General features: G+C 43.8%; 1 pseudogene; it reads right to left on the bottom strand.

Annotated features, from left to right (window-relative positions):
- Positions 1-757: 757 nt before the first annotated feature.
- Positions 758-15,497, bottom strand: LOC129327770 (zinc finger protein 91-like; annotated as a pseudogene).
- Between the last annotated feature and the right edge of the window lie 8,362 nt (positions 15,498-23,859).

The raw sequence follows: 23,859 nt of genomic DNA on the forward strand, positions 1-23,859 counted from the left end.
AAAACCAAACATACACTCAACTTTTAAAATATTTATTTAACTTTTTAAAAAGATGGTCAGCATCTACCCTCAGTCCACCCCCCCTGACCCCCAACTCGTGTTCCATTCCAAACAGCATCCAGTGCAACAAACCAGAACCACAAAATGTTAGTGAAGACTCATCATCCATTAGTGACATAAAAATTAACAGTTTTCTTCAAAATGCTCTGGAAGTGCAGGCCCCTTTTTAAAAAGCATCAATAAAAGATGGATTCTGTGGAGTCAGATAGAACCTAATTCATCTATGACAACTGGATTCTTCAATGACCAACATTCTGAGTGCTCCATCCCAGTAAAGACAACAGTAATTTCTCTTGTATGGATTTCTCCAATGAAAAGTAAGGTGTGAGTGATGTTATTCCTATTGCTTAGTTTGTTCATTAGAGACAAGCTCAAGCTGGCAAAAACAGAAGGAGGGGACTGGGTGAGAGGCACAGTTGTAGATGACTTGCTACAAATGCATCATACAAGACTATCAGATGCAGTCTGGAAGCTGGAACTGGACAATCCTACTCAAATTGCAGTTATCTTGCAGATTCCCATACATAACAATCTCTCATGGTTTCCCCGCGTTCTGAGCATTTATCTCTGTCCAGTGTGTGATTATTTGTGTCAGGAAAGACAGTAAGAGTAAGTACATATTTTCCTGCACACTAAGCATGCATATGGTTTCTCTCCTGTGTGGATTCTTTTATGAGTTAAAAGGTTGGAATCAGCACTAAAACTTTCCCCCCACTTAGCATTTTTATGGATTCTTGCCTGTGTGCAATCGTTTGTGTCTAGAAAGACAGCAAGTATAAGTGAATCGTTTCCCACACTCTGAGCATTTATATGGTTTCTCTCCTATGTGTGATCGCTTATGTCTTGAAAGATAGCAACTATAGGTAAAACTTTTCCCACACACTGCACATTTGTATGGCTTCTCTCCTGTGTGGATTTGTTTATGAACTGAAAGACTGGAATTGTTAATAAAACTTTTTCCACACTCTGAGCATTTATATGGTTTCTCTCCTGTGTGCGATTGTTTATGTCTTGAAAGCCAGGAACTATAAGTAAAACTTGCCCCGCACTCTGAGCACATATACAGTTTGTCTCCTGTGTGGTTTCTTTTATGAGCTGAAAGACTGGAATGGGTAGCAAAAGCTTTCCCACACACTGAACATTTATACAGTTTCTCTCCTGTGTGGATTTGCTTATGAGCTGAAAGATTGGAATTGGTACTAAAATTTTTCCCACACACTGAGCATTTATATGGTTTCTCCCCATTATGCAATTGTTTGTGTCTTAAAAGGTTGGAGTTGGTATTAAAACTTTTCCCGCACTCTGAGCATTTATAAGGTTTCTGTCCTTTGTGGTCTCGTTGGTGTCTTGAAAGGTTGGAACTGGTTGTAAAACATCTCCCACACTCTGAGCATAAGTACATTTTCTTTTTTTGCTGGGATAGCTGACTCTTGAGTAGGTCTGAACTCTGCCCAAGTCTTTCAACACATTCTCTATCCCCCATTTCTCTCCCACAGGAGGTTGCTACAGTTAATTTTTGGTCAGCTAGGAGAGAATCTCTTCTCACTGGATCGAGTTGTGCACAGCTTTTAAGATCCTCCTGGAATCTACATGGTTCTATCTCAGCTGTGTGGGAAGTCATCTCTCCTTCTCCATGTAGTGATGCCCCAGTTTGACTGTTTTGCTCAGGCCTTCTCAAGTGAAGATTGTCCCACTCGCCCTCTTCACTCACTGGCCCACCACCTGCTTCGGGCAAAAAAAGAGAACAGTGACCTAAAGCACTGTAACAACAACAACAATCCAGTCTAGCTGTTCTTTTCGCCAGGGTAAAAGGGGAGTTGCATGCTTAATGAACAGATCTAGGATTGATTATTGGCTCACCAGTTTTATTGGGGGGGGGGGCAATTGACATTCTTTCCTCTTCTCGGGACACCTTTGCTCTCCAGTTGGTTAGACCATTATTTTTAGATCATCAGTATGTAAGGATGTAGGAACTAAGTTAGCTGTTCTTTATTTTACCTCCATTGTACCCTGTTTTTCCCTATATGTAGTAAACATTTATTCTAAAAGCTGAATACATGTGTCTCTGATTCTTTATCTGCTGTGCAAGTAATTTCTACTCTGCAACAATATTTATCCAACACACTACCATCCCCCAATCTTCCTTAAGCAGTCCTTATAGTCCCTTCAAGATGAGTAGCCATGTTAGACAGTCTGAGCAGTAGAAAAGAGCAAGAGGCCAATAGCACCTATAAGACTAACAAAACAAATGGTAGGGTATGAGCTTTCATCAGTCACAGCTCACTTCTTCACATGGTGAGATATGACTGATGAAAGCTCATCATACCCTACCCCAAATTTTGTTTTGTTAGTCTTATAGGTGCTACTGGACTCTTGCTCTTTTCTACTTATAGTCCCATGTCATTCAAAGGCCTGACAGCCTCCAAAACCAGTTTCCTGCTACTGGTTTGTTTGTATATTTATAGTCTACCTTTCTTATTGAGACTCAAGGCGGATTACATAATTTGTAGTGTACACAGTTATTTGGAAAAGGCTTATTGTTCGTTTGAATATGTTTGGCAGCCCCTCCTCCAAGTCTCTTTATAACTCAAATTCAACTCACATTGGTTTTGCTGGAACCTATGTTCCTTTCTGCTTACCCCATTTAGGGAAACCTACTTTTTAAAAGAAGCCATTTTGTTTCTATGGCTTCCTTGTCTTGGGTTGTTATGCAGCCGTTCTTTAAGATCTGGGGGTTACTTTTCCTGATTGACACGCAGCTTCATAGGACTGGGGTCTCTCTTCCCACTCTGCACAACAACATCTCCATCTCTCATCAGGCGAGAGCTCCTGCACACCCCAGAGGATTCCTTGTGGTGCCGGGAATGATGTCATTCTAGGCACAACGAGAAAAGGAAGGCTCCCGTGCAGGAGTATTTTGCTTAAAATTGTCCGGTTTTGGATGAAGCTCCTCCCACGTGCTATGGTTCCAATCTGAATGTGGACCCATGGCACTTGGGGAAATAAGTTCCCTGCAATTTCTGTCTGGTTAGAGCACAGGTCCCTAACTTTTTTAGCCTGCTGTCACATTTGGAATTCTGACAGTGTAGTGGGAGCAGCAACAAAATGGCTGCCACAAATTAACTGCTGCAGGAGATGGAGCTAGTCACAAAATGGCTGCTACAGCTTATCTTCAGTCACACAGTGAAGATCTTTGTGCTGTGGAAGCAACATTTTAAAAAATCTGCACAGCCAATCAGTACTTCAATGGCCAATCAGAAACCATGCAATAGAGACATCAGGATATTTGCCATCTCTAGAGACCTCCAACTTTCAAGCATTCTACTCTTTTGCCCCCCAGAAGGAGAAACTGCAAAGTTTCCCCTTTACTCCCAGGTAGTACCTATCATCCCATCCTTGCAGGACATGAATCTTTACCTTTCAAGCTGGCCTCTCCATCTCCCTTTTCCTTGGCTATGGTCTTCAAAGAACCTGAAGGAATCATATCTGGGACAAGAGAATCAAGAGATTTCTCTTGCGTCATCCCTGGTACCTAAAAGAGAAACACGTTAACTCAGGCGATCTTGCCGAGCTGCAAAAAGCCACAGATTCCATATTCCCAGTGATGAAGACTGGTGGGGGACAGTGCCATCAAGTCACAGATGACTTGGGGTTACCCTGCAGGGTTTTCAAGGTAAGGGGTAAACAAAAGGGACTTGCCATAGCCTGCCTCAAGTACTATCGGGGCCAACCCTGCTGAGCTTCAGAGATCTGATCAGATCAGGGCTAGCCTGGTCCATCCAGATGAGGGCCCAGTGAAGTTTGCTACTACAGAAAGCAATACACCAATCTCCGCAGCCTCATTCCAATAAGTTGCCCCTCTGCAACTGAAAGGGCAGGAAAGGAAGTTGATTCCAGAGCAACTGGTCTGGTCTAACCCAGCAGAACACAGAGATGACAACAGTGCAATAATTAGAGTGTTGCACTGGATTTCCGAGATCCAGTCCCATAGATCTACCATCGATGTTTGCTGGATGATTGTGGGCAAGTCACAGCATCTCAGTGGAACTCCCCATCCAGGACTGAGTGGAAAAGGGATAAGGGGGAAATGAAGTTTTAAGCTGCTCTGGGTCCTAATTTGGGAGAAAACCAGGGTATAAATATCAAATTAATTAATTAAAACATCCATAATTCTCCAGACAGGCACCAGTCATTGTTTCCTGTACTCTGGGGACCATAACTCTCTCACCCCATCTCTGACCTGCTAGCCCTCGGTCAAATATGAAAAATCCCTACTGTTGGTTCAGTCTCTTGAAAAAGGAAGGGGAAATGCTGTGCAATGTTCTCCATCCCGGAGATACAACTTGTTGGGGTCTCAGGAGCTTCTCCTCTGGTTGTTGGTTAGCATCATCTGCTACCTGCTCTCAGATCTGCTATCTGAGAGCCAGTTTGGTGTAGTGGTTAAGAGCACGGGACTCTAATCTGGAGAGCCGGGTTTGATTCCTCACTCCTCCACAAAGCCAGCTGGGTGACCTTGGGCGAGTCACAGTTCTCTTGAGCTCTCTTAGCCCCACCCACCTCACAGGGTGATTGTTGTGGGGTAATAATAACACTTTGTAAACCGCTCTGAGTGGGCATTAAGTTGTCCTGAAGGGCGGTATATAAATCGAATGTTATTATTATTATTATTACTGTGAAGGAGGCCTGCAAATCTCCTATAGAATCCCATAATAAAGGCTCTAACAGTTGTGATTTATTCTGCCCGGTTTGGGAAAACTCTACTGTGGTCAGATACTCTTGCAATGGGATCTCCCAGAGTGGTTGCACTTCCTCATTTGGACCTTGTATCAGTTGTCCTCCTCTGCAGATGCTCAAAAGATCAAACCTGGGTTTGAAGAGTGTCTGTCCAACCTTCCTGGGACATCACCCCTGGCTCAGGTTCTGCTGAGTCAGGCGCCTCCATTTTTATTCTTTGGGCTGCAAATACAACCCCAGCATTGGTAAGTGCAAAATCATGTACACTGGGTAATAGTAATCTACTAGTCTAAGCCCAGGAGACTTAAGGGTACTCCTGATCTCACAGAAGCACTGTGATAATTATTACTTTAATGCAGACAGGCTCTTATAAAAATAAACGAAGCAGCCACAGCTGTTTATTCTGCATTGTGCAAAAGCTCAGGTAGGATGCAACTACCATTTAGCACTTGAAAACAAAAGCCAATTTTTTACACTTCAGAAGTTTGGCACTCACTCTGCAGAATGAAGCCAATGAGGCTCAAATCGGTCTCACCTTCTTTCATAACTCATCTCTGTATCCAGATCCAGTAAGAGGGCATTAAAATTAACTGTTCTTCCAGGATGCTTGGAAGGGTGCCCAAAATCAAATCAAAGAATCATAGGGTTGGAAGGTACCTCTAGGGTCATCTAGTCCAACCCCTGCACAATGCAGTGAATTCACAACTACCTGACACAAAATGCAATTAACAAAAGAATTCCCTACTACAAGATGGGGGCACCTACCTATCAATAACTATTGGCCACAAAGGTTAAGAATAGAGCCTCCAGCTACTACTCAAGAGCAAACACTATAGACAGATAACAGAGGAAGGGACTGTTGCCTTCATGTAAACATCTGGCTTGCCATTCTTAGAAACACAAGACTTGTTAGATAGAATTGACTCCTTCTGAGGCACACTGTATACTCCTGTCTTGCTCTTAATCAGTATTCAATAGGTGGAAGGGAACTGGCTCTGATACAGAGCACAGATGAAACAGGGCTTCCTGCCTCTGGCTTTCCCTCCTTCCCTCCCAACCACGGGTCTCTTTATCAGCCCCTATACCTGTCTTCTGCATCCCTTCCCTGCATGCAGGACTCTCCTTCCTTCTTTGCACTCACCTGTTCCTGGAAACTCTTACCCTGCATTTCACCTGGGGCTAAAGCAAGGCCAGCCCACAAAAATGGCAAAGACAATCTCTCAGAGGAGGAGGAAACAGGTGGGCTGAGAAGGCCACTCCCATTTATGGGCTCCTAGAGAGGAGGGCTCTGGGCATTTAACCCTTTCCAGCCTTTCCCAGGAAGGTGAAGAAGAAGAAGAATGATCACTTCTGAGGAAAAGAATTCGGTTACCTCCTTCTCACCCTGGAGACTCATTGCTTTTCCTTGCCATATGACATGCAGAAGTTCAGTGTGAGGGGATTCTTACCAAGGTCTCAATGTGAGGAGACCCCATCCAGGACTCTGGTGTTAAATTAAACCAAGGCAGAAAACTGTTGGCAATATAGAAACAAAATTCATTAGAGAAACACTAGATAAACTGATGCACTTTGAACAAGTCAGCCAAAATGCATACCTAGCAGAGTAGTAGTTGTGGAGAGTGCCCTCAAGTCATAGCTGTCTTATGGCAACCCCTGGTAGTTTTTTATGGCAAGAAGTTTACAGAGCAGCAGTCTATGGGAGGGAGAACATGTCAGCCTTTTCCCATCTATACTGGCTACCAGTTCTGCTTGGACAGCCCCTCCAACTGAGGTTGGACAGCCAGCAGACCAGGAAAGGGCCTTCTTGGTCATGGTACCCAAACTTTTTAACTTCCTCCCCAACAAGATTGGCCTGTCTCCTTCTGTCATTTTTTTTCCACGAGTGGTTGAAGACTTTTTTTTGTGTGTGGCATAACCTCAACTTTTATTGGTGTGCTGGCCACAGTAGTTTGGGGAACATGTGTGTTTGTGTAACTATACTTTGTTATTTTATTTATAAATTCATTTGAAATGTTATTTTAATGTTATAAATCATAGAATCATAGGGTTGGAAGGGACCTCCAACTTGGGTTGTTCCCCAGCTTCGGAACCCTATTTGAATGGAAAATCGGCATAATAAAATGTTTTAAATAATAATAAATAATGACACTTAAATCAGGTTTGTGGTTCCACTGTGACCAGGGGTTGCCAAGTGACTGTGGAAAAATCCCAGCCTTACTTGCTCTTTTGCAGTTGCTGTCGCTGAATGTAAAGAAATTATGAGGTAACACTTTTTTACCTCAAAGCTATCAACGTTCTCATCAGGTTTATACTACTGCCCCGCTGTAATTTTTAATTCCTCAAGTTAGAAACCTAAGCCCTAGCTAGGGCTCCACATTGGGAGATTTCTGGAAATTTGGGGTGGAGCTTGGGGAGGGACCACTGAGAGGTATAATGCCATAAAGGCCACCCACAAAAGCAGCCATTTTCTCCAAGGGGACAGTCCTCTGTAATCTAGAGCTCACTTGTAATTCCGGGAGAACTCCAGGCCCCACTTGGAGACTTGGCTACACTACTTCTGGCTCAAATTGTCCCACACATCAATGGTAGGCAGTGCAAAGGGATCTCTAGCTAAGGAAAGAACCACTCTCATACATTAATGCTTTCACCTGACCACCCTAAGAAGGACAAAAACATGGCTTCAGAAATAAAATCTTTTATTTAGCTTTAAAAACAATGGGCCTTTATTCAATTTTAAGAACATTTCCCTCTCAGTGTCCAACCCTCAACTGGTACCCACCTCACTTGTGTTCCACAGTAAAAACCATGCAATGTGACAACCCAGAAATGCAAAATATGATGAAGAGGACCCATATTTCATACAGCAAATTCTTATTAAGAAGATAAAATAACATTTTTCCTGAAGATTCAGGTAACGCGCCAACAGAATAGTTCAAAAACACACTCTGATGACTCAACAGAAGCTAAATCAGTAACTGCATCCACGTATCTCTGTCTCAAATATCTTGAGGGATCAAGTCCAAAAACACCAGCAAACTTTCTTGTAAGAATTTCCCACTGAGGAGTCAGATATGCTCTAGTTCTTTTCAGCTTTCAGTCAACTACTGGCATCACAATTTTTGTATCAGAGCAAGATTCAAGGTTGTGTCAACAGGTAATAGATTACAGGATGAAAAAAGGAACTGTGGGAGACGCACAGGGCAGAATCATGACTTGTTACAACTCAGATAATCAAAACAATGGATCCAAACAATCTACCCAAATAGCATACATATGGCAAATTCCCATAAACAAGTTCTCTTATAATTAATAATAATAATAATAACATTCGATTTATATACCGCCCTTCAGGACAACTTAATGCCCACTCAGAGCGGTTTACAAAGTGTTATTATTACCCCACAACAATCACCCTGTGAGGTGGGTGGGGCTAAGAGAGCTCAAGAGAACTGTGACTCACCCAAGGTCACCCAGCTGGCTTTGTGGAGGAGTGGGGAATCAAACACGGCTCTCCAGATTAGAGTCCCGTGCTCTTAACCACTACACCAAACTGGCTCTCTCCAAATTACTCTTTGGAATGGATTTTCATATGAGACTTAAGATGCGAACTCTGTCTAAAGCTTTCCCCACAATCTGAGCATTTATATGGCTTCTCTCCTGTGTGGATTCGTTGATGTTTTGAAAGGCCGAAACTGGTGCTGAAACATTTCCCACAATCTGAACATTTATGAGGCTTCTCCCCTGTGTGGGATCGCTTATGCATTGAAAGACTGTAACTGAAACTAAAACATTTCCCACAATCTGAGCATTTATACGGCTTCTCTCCTGTGTGGGATCGCTTATGCATTGAAAGACTGTAACTGAAACTAAAACATTTCCCACAATCTGAGCACTGATATGGCTTCTCTCCTGTGTGGGTTTGTACATGTTTTGAATGGCTGGAACTGATACTAAAACGTTTCCCACAATCTGAGCATATATATGGCTTCTCTCCTGTGTGGGATCGCCTATGCTCTGAAAGATTGTAACTGGTTCTAAAACATTTCCCACAATCTGAGCATTTATACGGCTTCTCTCCTGTGTGAATTCGTTCATGTTTTAGAAGGCTGGAACTGGTACTAAAACATGTCCCACAATCTGAGCATTTATATGGTTTCTCTCCTGTGTGGTTTCGTCGATGTTTTGAAAGGCTGGAACTGACACCAAAACATTTCCCACAATCTGAGCATTTATATGGCTTCTCTCCTGTATGGGATTGCAAATGCGTTAAAAGCTTGTAACTAGTAACAAAACATTTCCCACATTGTGAGCATTTATATGGCTTCTCTCCTGTGTGCAATCGTTTGTGCCTTGTAAAAGAAGAAGTAAAATTTCTCCCACAGTCTAAGCATGTGTAAATTTTCTTCTTTCTCTGGATTGGCATGCTCTTGAGAAAGTCAGAACTCTGCCTCAAGTTCTCACCATATTCTCTGTCCTGTATTTCTCCCAAAGAGGAGGTTGCTTTGCTTAAACTTCGGTCAACTGCTCTTCTGAGTTGTGCACAACTTTTGAGTCCCAGCTGACTTGCTTTTTGTGTCTCAGCTTCCCGGAAATTCATCCATTTTCCACTGATAGATGCTTCAGTGTGATCACCTGGCTCAGATTGACCCCGTAGAACAATCTCCTTCTCGCCCTCATTTGCTTGTGCAACATCTCCTTGGGGAGAAAAAAGAACAGCAATTTGAATCATCTGTGTTTCATATGGAGGGAACCAGACACCCCCATGGAGTATTCCTCAGTCAATTTGTCAATTTGCAATCTGAATTTCTAAGGATTTCATACATCTTGGCAGGTGGTTAATCAGCCTCTCTGAGCCTCCATGATGGCAAGGCAGGATACAAATGTACCGAATGAATGAATGAATGAATGAATGAATGAATGAATGAATGAATGAATGAATGAATGAATGGATGGATGAATGAATGAATGAATGAATGAATGAATGTGTAGCCTTGGTGTAACAATATTACAATAATGTCTTTTTGATATTGTCAATCTCCTCTCTAATTATTCTGCATTATCTTTCCTTTCTTCCCCATTCACTGTATATCAGCTAAACCACATGGATACTTACTCAACCAGCTGGCTTCTTCATCACTCTCTTGCTTGACCTCCACTCTCAGAGTGTCAGCTGCACATGAATGTTGACTGGGCCAGCCGGTTTCATCATTGGTTTCTTGCTTGACTTGAACATTCATGGTGTCTTCTGAACATGAAAGTTGATCCAGCCAGATGTCCTCTCCATTGCTCTCTTGCTTGACCTCCACTCTCAGGGTATCTGCTGCACATGAATCTTGACTGAGCCAGCCCGTTTCTCCATCGGTTTCTTGCTTGATTTGAACATTCATGGTGTCTGCTGAACATGAAAGTTGATCCAGCCAGATGTCCTCTCCATTGATCTCTTGCTTGACCTCCACTCTCAGGGTGACAGCTGCACATGAATCTTGACTGAGCTAGCCCGTTTCTTCATCGGTTTCTTGCTTGACTTCCACATTTGGGGTGTCTTCTTCACAAGAGTCTTTGCCCAGTCAGCTAGTTTCTCTGTTGGTCTCTTGCTTCATATCCACACTTGGGGTCTCTGATGTGCATGAATCTTTACCCAGCCGCCTGGTTTCTCCATTGCTTTCTTGCTTGTCTTCCATATTCAGGGTGTTTGCTGCACAAGAGGAACTATCCTTTCAAGATCACATGAATTTGCCTTCAAACTCTCCATTGACAACTTGGATCCTGACATTGGCCTAAATGAGAGTATAGTTTCAAATACTTCTCCAGCCAGAAAAACCCAAACTCTTAGAAGTTGGACCAAAAGACAAGATAAAAATATTACCAAGATTTTTTAATTTTTAAAATTCAGTTATACCCTGCCTATCTTCTCAATGGGGACCCAAAGCAGCTTACGTCATTCCTTCATTCCTACCCTGTAAAATAGGTTAAGATGAGCGTTTGTGACTGGACAAAGATCTCCCAGCAAGCTTCCATAGCAGAGAGGGGAATCGAACCTGCATCACCCAGATCCTAGTCCATCACCATACCCACTGCACCACACTGGCATCCTGACCTGGTCAGACCATTCCTCCACTTCAGGTGAGACAAGGATGAATGGAATGAGCTGCTTTGGCCCTTTGCAATACAGGATCAGGCAACGAATTGCAACTTTCTGCCTTGCTTCTTTAGTCTGCTCCCTCTCTTCCCCAGCTCCTTTCCCTTTCCAAGTTCTACTCTGACATAACCTTCATCCCATTTCTCCTCCAAATTTCTGCCTCCTCACCCCCCTCCCCTCCACTGCCCACGGCAAACTGTACACTCACAGCAAGCAAGCAAGAGGCAGCTTCCGGAATCAGATGCAGGGTAACACATCTACCTTAACAGAAACTGTTTCCTCAAGGAATAATGTTTGATTTGTTTGTTGGTGGCTTACTGCATAAAATGCTTCTGTAATTTTACATTTACACAGGGCCTGCAATAAACCAAGATGCCACCTCTATCCTGATATTCACTCAAATAATATAATCACTGCTGTACCTAAGAATACTAGTTATAGTGTCTTAGATTAATTCACTTGCTCAACTTCCAATGTTATATGCCGTCATGTGTCAGCAATGCCCTTCGACTTTCTGTATTACAGAAACAGGTCAGTGCCTCCACAAAAAAATAAATGGACTTAAATTGGATATTTAAAAAACCAACGTGAGGACATTTCAATCTTCCAGGATATTCCATTGCTGACCTAAGAGCAGCATTATCATGCAGAGAAAAGTCAGAGGAAAATACAACACGAGGTTGCTGAAATTGAGTTCATTTGCAAATCTGGAATAATGGAACACCTCCCCACCCCACCCCCCAGCTTAATAGGGATATTGGATTCTTCTCTCACTCCAGATGCTCATTTTCTGCTTTTCACAGCTCATTACAGTATCATTTTACCGTACAACTTTCCTTTAACTACCCTTCCCATCTTCTGGCTGGATAAAAACCCTACATATTTCCACTTCTAGCTTTAACTCTCTAAAACTTATGCCCTGGAAATCTCATTGGTCTTTAAGGTCCTACTGGTCTCGAATCTTGCCCTTCTATTACAGACCAACATGGCTACCCACCCGAAACAACATTTGTACATTTATTCTTAGCACTGTTAATAACCTCAGTAATGTCCTAGTACTTCAATTTTCAGGGGCAGTGTACCTCTGCATGCCGGATGTTGGAGTAAAACAACATGGAAGGGCCAATTGTAGTCATGGGGGATTGCTGGAGACAACTGGACCCTGTGAGTGCAACTCTATTAAGTTCAGAATCTGGGGCTCATTGCCAGGACAGTATTCGTGGTAAACCAGCCAGGAAGATACACAGGCTGATTACACAGAAGAATTTCCATGTGCTCAGATTGGTCCATCTATCAGAACATGTAACTGGAAGGATCCAACCACAGTGGAAATGAAGAGAGACAAACTTGTGATTTTAGGATTTCCCTTTGCATCTTAAATAATTCCTCCCATGCACAGATCTCCTTATGAACCCCCATACCTGCCCCCTCCTTTCTCTACAGGAATCCCCACCCCCTGAGGCACTCACCTGTTCCTGAAAACCAGCCCAGGCCTGCAAAATAAGGCAACAACCATCATCTCCCAGAGAAGAAGAAACAGGTGGACTGAGAAGGCCACTCCCTTTAATGGGCTGCTGGAACCTCAGGCTCAGTGCGTTTAACCCTTTCCAGCCTGACCCAGAAAAAGGGAAGAAGGAGGAGGAGCTCCTCTGAGCAGGAGAGTTGGGTTCCTGCCATCACCCCCCCTACCTTGCAGATGACAGGCAGGAGTTCAGCACATGCAGCCTTTTCATTCGCTGCATTTCTCTAGCTAAATATCCACCTGCCATGATGCAAAGCACAGAGTTTGGCCAGGTGGGCATCAGATTGTGCTGAAGGCCTCATGCAGCACAGCTTGAGGCCCCCCCCCACCGCCCTCCCCTGCACACCCATATGCCTTTTGGAGACTGAGGATTCCACGGGGAGTGGAGGTCTTGCACTTGCCCAGAGAACTCTCTTGCCCTCGTTTTTCCTTCTCTCCTGAGGTGAGTTATGATAGTGAAATGAGTCTGGGGTTGTTGCCAACTGACTGGGGATGAATACAGCATCACTTGCTCTGTTCCATTTGCTACAGCGTGATGTAAAGAAATGAGGAGGTGCAGCTCTTTATGCCAGAGACATCCCTCTTCTCGTTCCCATGGCTGCCCCTCTGGAATTCTCAGACACTAATGTATTTGCATAGGAGTCACAGGAGCAGGGGCTAGTTGGAAACTTGGCAACCTTCACCTCGTCTCAAATCACCCCAGGCAACAAGGATGCACAGGCCAAGGGGCCCTGGCCAAAAGTGCTACCTTAAGCTGAATTTGATACACTTTTGATATTTTAAAAGGTTCTAATGCTTTGATGTTTTCTGCCTTGGGGACCCTCTTTTGGGTGGAAAGACAGCAGATAAAAAGTTTTAAATAAATGAATAAACATTTGCTATTTCATTTTCCTTTCTGTCTTGCTTTCTATCTCGCCATTGGCTAGCGTTGTTTCAGCGCTCTATCCAATTTCTGCTTGTTTTTATTTTCAAGATTGCATTGTTTATTGAAAGTCCCAACTGTTGATGATATTTGTCTTACAGTGTGTAATTTGCCTTGCTTATTAATGAGAAAGGCAGAGTATAAATAATGCGACGTACTGACTATTCCAGCATCATTGCTGAGGACTGCAAGTGATGGTTCATATCAGCATAGAAAAGTGTCAGCCATGGGCCAGGGCGAAGTAAAAATGTGTGGGAACTTTGGAGAATATTTGTATATGCAGTTTGCAGTTTGATTTGGCATTTTCCCATTATATAATGAAACCATTGTTCTAAAAAGGTGAACATTCATTTAACTACCAATGGAGAGACAGAAAGCAAGACAGAAAGGCTAGTTTTTTCTGTTATGCACACCCCATTTTAACACTATATGGTTCTTTGCTTTTACATTTTTTATATTTCTGCAGACCTTGGTTTCCTCTAGGCTTGTAGACAAATACCCTCATCAGTACCCAGACCCCACTGCTTAGATTTTTTGATCTATACTCTGAGATCATGGTTCAGATTTGAATATAATGATGGGAGTCCAATCTGACAGAGACCGAAAGGGGGAAATATCTTAGAGTTGTAGGGGAAAACATCCACTCAGTATGAGGCAGCAGAAAAAAACATTTTATTACATGGTAATGATTATTAGGAAAGAAGGAACCTTTAATTAGAGACAGTATGTCTCAGGAAAAACAGCAGCAAAAACCAAACATACACTCAACTTTTAAAATATTTATTTAACTTTTTAAAAAGATGGTCAGCATCTACCCTCAGTCCACCCCCCCTGACCCCCAACTCGTGTTCCATTCCAAACAGCATCCAGTGCAACAAACCAGAACCACAAAATGTTAGTGAAGACTCATCATCCATTAGTGACATAAAAATTAACAGTTTTCTTCAAAATGCTCTGGAAGTGCAGGCCCCTTTTTAAAAAGCATCAATAAAAGATGGATTCAGATAGAACCTAATTCATCTATCATGACCAGATTCCTCAATGACCAACATTCTGAGTGTTCCATCCCAATAAAGACACCAGTAGTTTCTCTTGTATGGATTTCTCCAAAGAAAAGTAAGGTGTGAGTGACGTTATTCCTATTGCTTAGTTTTTCACTAGAGACAAGCTCAAGCTGGCAAAAACAGAAGCAAGGAGGGGACTGGGTGAGAGGCAAAGTTGTAGACAACTTGCTACAAAGGCCTCACGCATGACTAGCAGATGAAATCTAGAAGCTGGAACTGGACAATCCTACTCAAATTCCAATTATCTTGCAGATTGCCATACATAACAATCTCTCATGGTTTCCCCATGCTCTGAGCATTTCTCTCTCCTGTGTGTGATCGTTTGTGTCTGGAAAGACAGTAACGGTAAGTAAATTTTTCCCCACACTCTGAGCATGCATATGGTTTCTCTCCTGTGTGGATTCTTTTATGAATTAAAAGGTTGGAATTCGTACTAAAACTTTTCCCACACACTGAACATTTATATGGTTTCTCTCCGGTATGGATTCGTTTATGATTTAAAAGGTTGGAATTGGAAACAAAACTTTTCCCACACTCTGCACATTTGTATGGCTTCTCTCCTGTGTGGATTTGTTTATGAACTGAAAGATTGGAATTGGTACTAAAACTTTTCCCACATTCTGAGCATTTATATGGTTTCTCTCCTGTGTGCGATTGTTTATGTCTTGAAAGCCAGGAACTAAAAGTAAAACTTTCCCCGCACTCTGAGCACATATACAGTTTGTCTCCTGTGTGGTTTCGTTTATGAGCTGAAAGACTGGAATGGGTAGCAAAAGCTTTCCCACACACTGAACATTTATACAATTTCTCTCCTGTGTGGATTTGTTTATGAGCTGAAAGATTGGAATTGGTACTAAAAATTTCCCCACACACTGAGCATTTATATGGTTTCTCCCTGTTATGCAGTCGTTTGTGTCTTAAAAGGTTGCAGTTGACATTAAAACTTTTCCCGCACTCTGAGCATTTATAAGGTTTCTCTCCTTTGTGGACTCGTTGGTGTTTTGAAAGGTTGGAACTGGTTGTAAAACATCTCCCACACTCTGAGCATAAGTACATTTTCTTTTTTTCCCTACTCTTGAGTAGATCCGAACTCTGCCCAAGTCTTGCAACACATTCTCTATCCCCCATTTCTCTCCCACAGGAGGTTGCTACAGTTAACTTTTGGTCACCTAGGAGAGAATCTCTTCTCACTGGATCGAGTTGTGCACAGCTTTTAAGATCCTCCTGGAATGTACATGGTTCTGTCTCAGCTGCGTGGGAAGTCATCTCTCCTTCTCCATGTAGTGATGCCCCTGTTTGACTATTTTGCTCCAGCCTTCTCAAGTGAAGATTGTCCCACTCGCCCTCTTCACTCACTGGCCCACCACCTGCTTTGGACAAAAAAAGAGAATTGTGACCTAAAGCACTGTAACAACAACAACAATCCAGTCTAGTTGTTCTTTTTGCCAGCGTAAAAGGGGAGTTGCACGCTTAATGAACAGATCTAGGATTGATTATTGGCTCACCAGTTTTATTGGGGGGGGGAATTGACATTCTTTACTCTTCTCAGGACACCATTGCTCTCCAGTTGGTTAGACCGTTACTTTTAGATCATCAGTATGATGATTGGTTTTGCTGGAACCTATGTTCCTTTCTGCTTACCCCATTTAGGGAAACCTACTTTTTAAAAGAAGCCATTTTGTTTCTATGGCTTCCTTGTCTTGGGTTGTTATGCAGCCGTTCTTTAAGATCTGGGGGTTACTTTTCCTGATTAACACACAGCTTCATAGGACTGGGGTCTCTCTTCCCACTCTGCACAACAACATCTCCATCTCTCATCAGGTGAGAGCTCCCGCACACCCCAGAGGATTCCTTGTGGTGCCGGGAATGATGTCATTCTAGGCACAACGAGAAAAGGAAGGCTCCCGTGCAGGAGTATTTTGCTTAAAATTGTCCAGTTTTGGATGAAGCTCCTCCCCCATGCTATGGTTCCACTCTGAATGTGGACCTATGGCACTTGGGGAAATGAGTTCCCTGCAATTTCTGTCTGGTTAGAGCACAGGTCCCTAACTTTTTGAGCCTGCTGTCTGTTACCAGAACTGCTCTTTTTAAATGGGGAAGTTAGCTCAGCAGTCTGGAACTAAAATTAGCGCGGATCTAACCAGCGTTTACGGAGGTCCCGATCCCAGACACTCACGTGACAAAGAGGCAGACTACAAATAGGTTCAAACACGTGTGTTTTACTAATAGTGTGGCGTAAGCCTGAACTTGCACATACACACAAGAAAGCACACAAGGACTAGGAAGTACAGAGTAAGAAATATAGAGACGTTCGCATTAGCAGGTTCCCAACGATGGTAAGGGGAATACTCACAATCCTGAAGTGAAGCAGAGACACGACAGCGAGGTGGTCCAATGCCAGCAGTGGATCCACGGAGAGACGGCAATGGGGTCTGGATAGGGATGGCACGCGCACCGTGTGGTCTGAGGGACCAGCTTAAATACCCTAGAATGTACCCTGGGGCCGGTGCAGTATTTGGTGGTTCCCACAGATTAAAACAAAGACTTTAATGGATTACTGAATAGTTTAGATGGGCCACTTTAGGAATCTGATCATGTTATAATGACACCTCAGGAAGGGGGGACAAAAGAGGGAGGGGGAAATCCAAGTGTGCTAAAGGATGTTCCAGCAGACAGGGCTTGTCCTGATGTCATCAGCTCTGAAATGTGGAGGTTCCTTTGAGATGCATTCTCTTAAGTGCTTGGGATGGTCAGCACTTAGTTCCTTCTCCGGGGCGGCTCCTAAGATATGCAGAGCGGGGCGAGGTTCTCTCGCTGCGGACGTGGTGTGCTCGCTTCTCTGAAATGGCTTCTCAAAGCAGGCTTCTTCCCTAGGTCTTCTGGCTGCCAGAGAACATGGATGCCGACTGGGCATAGCTGGGGCTGGATAGCAGGCTGCCCGGTAGCGAGGGCAAGCTCGGTGACCAGCCCGTGGGAGGCTCCAGGCGGGAACTAGCCAGGGAGCGCCTGGCCAGGCTCACTGGAGGTTTCCCCGGCTGGTGCCCGGCTGCTAACAGCGGCTTGGGCCCGGAGGAGGCAGGCTTCCATGGAGGCAGGAGGAACAGCCTGTAAACACAGTCCATAGCAGGGAACAGGCACGGTCTGTGGCAGATGGCAAGGCAGGCACAGGGCACACGTGTAGTAAAGTCCAAACACGCACTGGGAGGTACAGATACAGGTCTATGCAGGGCTGCCCAGAAAGAGAGTCCTTTTGTGCAGTTATCCAGACATGGAGGCAGGAACTAACACAGTCTATGGCGGCAGTAAGGTAACTAACAAGCAGGCAGGAAACTGGCACGTGTATTTAGAGTACACACGTGCAGGACAGTCTTTGATGTAGCAGTGGAACAGCAACACAGGAAATTCAACCACAGTCCATGGCAGGCCTTAAAGCAGGAGAGGGGGCCTACTTGGCAACATGTCACATTTGGATTTGACACAGTGTAGTGGGTGCAAAATGGTTGCCACAGATTAACTGCTGCAGGAGATGGAGCTAGCCATAAAATGTCTGCTACAGCTACCTTCAGTCACACAGTGAAGATCTTTGTGCTGTGGAAGCAACATTTTAAAAAATCTGCACAGCCAATCAGTACTTCAATGACCAATCAGAAACCATGCAATAGAGACATCAGGATATTTGCCATCTCTAGAGACCTCCAACTTTCAAGCATTCTACTCTTTTGCCCCCCAGAAGGAGAAACTGCAAAGTTTCCCCTTTACTCCCAAGTAGTACCTATCATCCCATCCTTGCAGGACATGAATCTTTACCTTTCAAGCTGGCCTCTCCATCTCCCTTTTCCTTGGCTATGGTCTTCAAAGAACTTGAAGGAATCATATCTGGGACAAGAGAATCAAGAGATTTCTCTTGCGTCAGCCCTGGTACCTAAAAGAGAAACACGTTAACTCAGGCGATCTTGCCAAGCTGCAAAAAGCCACAGATTCCATATTCCCAGTGATGAAGACTGGTGGGGGACAGTGCCATCAAGTCACAGATGACTTGGGGTTACCCTGCAGGGTTTTCAAGGTAAGGGGTAAACAAAAGGGACTTGCCATAGCCTGCCTCAAGTACTATCGGGGCCAACCCTGCTGAGCCTCCAAGATCTGATCAGATCGGGGCTAGCCTGGTCCATCCAGATGAGGGCCCAGTGAAGTTTGCTACTACAGAAAGCAATACACCAATCTCCGCAGCCTCATTCCAATAAGTTGCCCCTCTGCAGCTGAAAGGGCAGGAAAGGAAGTTGATTCCAGAGCAACTGGTCTGGTCTAACCCAGCAGAACACAGAGACGACACAGTGCAATAATTAGAGTGTTGGACTGGATTTCCGAGATCCAGTCCCATAGATCTACCATCGATGTTTGCTGGATGATTGTGGGCAAGTCACAGCATCTCAGTGGAACTCCCCATCCAGGACTGAGTGGAAAAGGGATAAGGGGGAAATGATGTTTTAAGCTGCTCTGGGTCCCAATTTGGGAGAAAACCAGGGTATAAATATCAAATTAATTAATTAAAACATCCATAATTCTCCAGACAGGCACCAGTCCTTGTTTCCCGTGCTTTGGGGACCATAACTCTCTCACCCCATCTCTGACCTGCTAGCCCTCAGTCAAATATGAAAAATCCCTACTGTTGGTTCAGTCTCTTGAAAAAGGAAGGGGAAATGCTGTGCAATGTTCTCCATCCCAGAGGTACAACTTGTTTGGTTCCCAAGAGCTTCTCCTCTGGTTATTGGTTAGCATCATCTGCAAATCTCCTATAGAATCCCATAATAAAGGTTCTGCCAGTTGTGAGTTATTCTGCCCAGTTTGGGAAAACTCTACTGTGGTCAGCTACTCCTGCAATGGGATCTCCCAGAGTGGTTGCACTTCCTCATTTGGACCTTGTATCAGTTGTCCTCGTCTGCAGATGCTCAAAAGATCAAACCTGGGTTTGAAGAGTGTCTGTCCAACCTTCCTGGGACATCACCCCCGGCTCAGGTTCTGCTGAGTCAGGCGCCTCCATTTTTATTCTTTGGGCTGCAAATACAACCCCAGCATTGGTAAGTGCAAAATCATGTACACTGGGTAATAGTAATCCACTAGTCTAAGCTCAGGAGACTTAAGGGTACTCCTGATCTCACAGAAGCACTGTAATCATTATCACTTTAATGCAGAGGTGCTCTTAGACAAATAAACAGAGCAGCCACGGCTGTTTATTCTGCATTGTGCAAAAGCTCAGGTAGGATGCAACTACCATTTGGAAGTTTGGCACTCATTCTGCAGAATGAAGACAGGTGAACAAAGAACGTAATGGGGTTCAAATCGGTCTCACCTTCTCTCATAACCTCAAACTCATCTCTGTATCCAGACCCAGTAAGAGGGCATTAATATTAACTGTTCTTTCAGGACGCTTGGAAGGGTGCCCAAAATCAAATCACAGGCCGTCATCACACGGGCCCTTAATTCATCAGTTTTGCACTAGAAGTTGTTTCTTCTGTTATTGATTTATTTATTTCATTTATATTTCAATTTGTATACCACCCATCTCAGGGGCTCTGGGCAGTGAACTGTTTAAAATCGATAAAAACAAGAAAACAACAATACTAAAATCAATATACAAAATATATATCTCCCATCTTTTGATGACTGCTTGTGCTTCCAGTCAGTTACATTAAAAGGGAAAAGCACAGTTCGATGGTCTGTCAAAGTGCCTCTGTAAACGGGGCCCTAAAAATCCCACCCTTTAAAAAAAAAAATTCACATATTTGCACTATATCACTCTTCTACTATACCAATGTTGTGCTTGGCCAACCCAAAAGCCAACCGTGATAGGTAGCAGAGGTTTCCCGCCCATGGCAGAATAGTGCTATAGCGCTATAGGGCTGACTTTTAAAAAAAAAAATTACTTTGAGGTTTAATTGCGGGTTGCACTGGGGCTTGTGGGAATGTAGGGCAGGAGAATCAGTGTTAGGCAAGACAGATGATTGGGGAGAGTGAGCGTTTTGGTGTTGCAAAGCATTCATAGTCAAACCAGGGCATTCACATGGAAGTGGATAAAGACGACATAAAGAGTCACAAAGCGTGAATTGGGGAGAATGGCGAAATTGCAAGAGAGACGGAATAAGGTGAGCATTCAGTGGGAGATGGCGCTAGTTTGGCGCTAAATTTATGGCCGTGTGATGACGGCCATAGAATCATAGGGTTGGAAGGGACCTCTAGGGTCATCTAGTCCAACCCCTGCACAATGCAGGGAATTCACAACTACCTGACACAAAATGCAATTAACAAAAGAATTCCCTACCACAAGATGGGGGCACCTACCTATTAATAACTATTGGCCACAAAGGTTAAGAATAGAGCCTCCAGGTACCACTCAAGAGCAAACAGATAACAGGGGAAGGGACTGTTGCTTTCATGGAAACATCTGGCTTGCCATTCTTAGAAACACAAGACTTGTTAGATAGAATTGACTCCTTCTGAGGCACACTGTATATTCCTGTCTTGCTCTTAATAAGTATTGAATAGGTGGAAGGGAACTGGCTCTGATACAGAGCACAGATGAAACAGGGCTTCCTACCTCTGTCTTTCCCTCCTTCCCTCCCAACCACGGGTCTCTTTATCAGCCCCTATACCTGTCTTCTGCATCCCTTCCCTGCATGCAGGACTCTCCTTCCTTCTTTGCACTCACCTGTTCCTGGAAACTCTTACCCTGCATTTCACCTGGGGCTAAAGTAAGGCCAGCCCACAAAAATGGCAAAGACAATCTCTCAGAGGAGGAGGAAACAGGTGGGCTGAGAAGGCCACTCCCATTTATGGGCTCCTAGAGAGGAGGGCTCTGGGCATTTAACCCTTTCCAGCCTTTCCCAGGAAGGTGAAGAAGAAGAACAATGATCACTTCTGAGGGAAAGAATTGGGTTACCTCCTTCCCACCCTGGAGACTCATTGCTTTTCCTTGCCATATGACATGCAGAAGTTCAGTGTGAGGGGATTCTCACCAAGGGCCCAATGTGGGGAGACCCCATCCAGGACTCTGGTGTTAAATTAAACCAAGGCAGAAAAATGTTGGCAATATAGAAACAAAGTTCATTAGAGAAACACTAGATAAACTGATGCACTTTGAACAAGTCAGCCAAAATGCATACCTAGCAGAGTAGTAGTTGTGGAGAGTGCCCTCAAATCATAGCTGACTTATGGCAACCCCTGATAGTTTTTCATGGCAAGAAGTTTACAGAGCGGCAGTCTATGGGAGAGAGAACATGCGGTTGGGACGGGAGTACAGGTGTCAGGCTCTCGCCAGGTGCCCCCCTTCCCCTCCACTGGGTGTGTGGGTGGGGTTTCTGTAAATTTCAATTAAATAGAGAGCCAAGCTGTAAGACCAGGACACCTACATTTCCCATCTAAACTTGAGGTAAGATGACAAGTGTCCAAACTGTGTCAGACGTCACTTGTAGCTTGGCTCTAACGGAGGTGGTTTGCCATTACCTGCCTCTGCAATCCTTGTCTTCATTGGAGGTCTCCCATCCAATCATTAACCAAGGCCAACCCTGCTTAGCTTCTGAGATCTGACAAGATCAGGCTCACATGGGCTATCCAGGTCAGGGCACCTTGTAGAGTAAGCAGTCACTTTTATACCTTCTTACAGTTTCTTTGAATATAATGTTTACATTAACAGAATAGTTTACAAAAAGGCAAGAAAGCTTACACCACTACATTCTAAAGAGTTGGCAGTAATTCTGAAAGATTGGCAGGTCATATAGACCATAAAGAGAGAGATTTAATGCTTCTCTGGCACCTCAGGTTATCTCTTAGAAAACTAGAGGGGTATAGTCGAGAGGGGATAAAGGGAGCTGTTAAGAAAAACCAAGGCAGGCATCCAACTTTTTTTGTGTTGTGACCTATTATAACTTCAAAACACCCTTCTGCCTTTGTATCTTCTCCTACGCTGCAATTTCTAAAAGGAAGAGTGAAATGAAAGTAGGTAAAAGCACACAGTGAGCAGACAGCCAAAACCCAATTACACAGTACCCTTTTTCTGAAGCTGTAAAAACTATTGATTAACAGTATATACTTAAAAAAATCCCTAATATTCGACATGTGCTGCTTCTTTCTTCACAGCCTCTCTCTGCTGAGGGAAGCTGCACCAGTTGAATTTCCACTTGCCGTGGTGCAGAGCATTAGACTGGGCTGCCACCTTCCAACTGCAGTGCTGAATTACTATAGAGAGGTGCCAAAGGTCCTAAAATTAATACAGAGTGCTGCAGCCAGAGTGCTGACTGGAATGGGTCATAGAGACTATATCATGTCAGTCTTTTCCCATCTATACTGGATCCCAGTTCTGCTTGGACAGCCCTTCCAACTGAGGTTGGACAGCCAGCAGACCAGGAAAGGGCCTTATTGGTCATGGTACCAATACTCTTTAACTTCCTCCCCAACAAGATTGGCCTGTCTCCTTCTGTCATTTTTCCCCACGAGTGGATGAAGACTTTTTGTTTTGTGTGGCAGTTGCTGTTGCTGAATGTAAAGAAATTATGAGGTAACACTTCTTTTACCTCAAAGCGATCAGCGTTCTCATCAGGCTTATACTACTGCCCCGCTGTAATTTTTAATTCCTAAAGTTAGAAACCTAAGCCCTAGCTAGGGCTCCACATTGGAAGATTTCTGGAAATTTGGGGTGGAGCCTGTGGAGGTTGGGGTTTGGGGAGGGACCACTGAGAGGTATAATGTCATAAAGGGCACCCTGCAAAGCAGCCATTTTCTCCAAGGGGACAATCCTCTGTAATCTAGAGTTCACTTGAAATTCTGAGAGAACTCCAGGCCCCACTTGGAGACTTGGCAACCCTACTTCAGGCTCAAATTGTCCCACACATCAATAGCAAGCAGTGCAAAGGGATCTTTAGCTAAGGAAAGAACCACTCTCATACATTAATGCTTTCGCCTCACCACCCTAAGAAGGAAAAAAAAGGATAGCCTCAGATTTAAAAGCATTTATTTAGCTTTAAAAACAACGGGCCTTTATTGAATTTTAAGAACATTTCCCTCTCAGTGTCCAACTCTCAACTGGTACCCACCTCACTTGTGTTCCACCGTAAAAATCATACAATGTGACAACCCAGAATTGCAACACACGATGAAGAGAACCCATATTTCATACAGCAAATTCTTATTAAGAAGTTAAAAACATTTTCCTGGAACATTCAGGTAGCACACCAACATCATAGTTCAAAAAAAATGTGCTGTTGACTCAACAGAAGCCAAATCAGTAATTGCATCCACGTATCTCTGTTTCATATTTTCTGAGATGTCAAGTCCAAAAACACCAGCAAACTTCCTTGTATGGATTTCCCACTGAGGAGTCAGATATGCTCTAGTTCTTTTCAGCTTTCAGTCAACTACTGGCATCACA

Source organism: Eublepharis macularius, chromosome 4 (assembly GCF_028583425.1).
Source record: "Eublepharis macularius isolate TG4126 chromosome 4, MPM_Emac_v1.0, whole genome shotgun sequence".
In the NCBI taxonomy this organism is placed as follows: domain Eukaryota; kingdom Metazoa; phylum Chordata; class Lepidosauria; order Squamata; family Eublepharidae; genus Eublepharis; species Eublepharis macularius.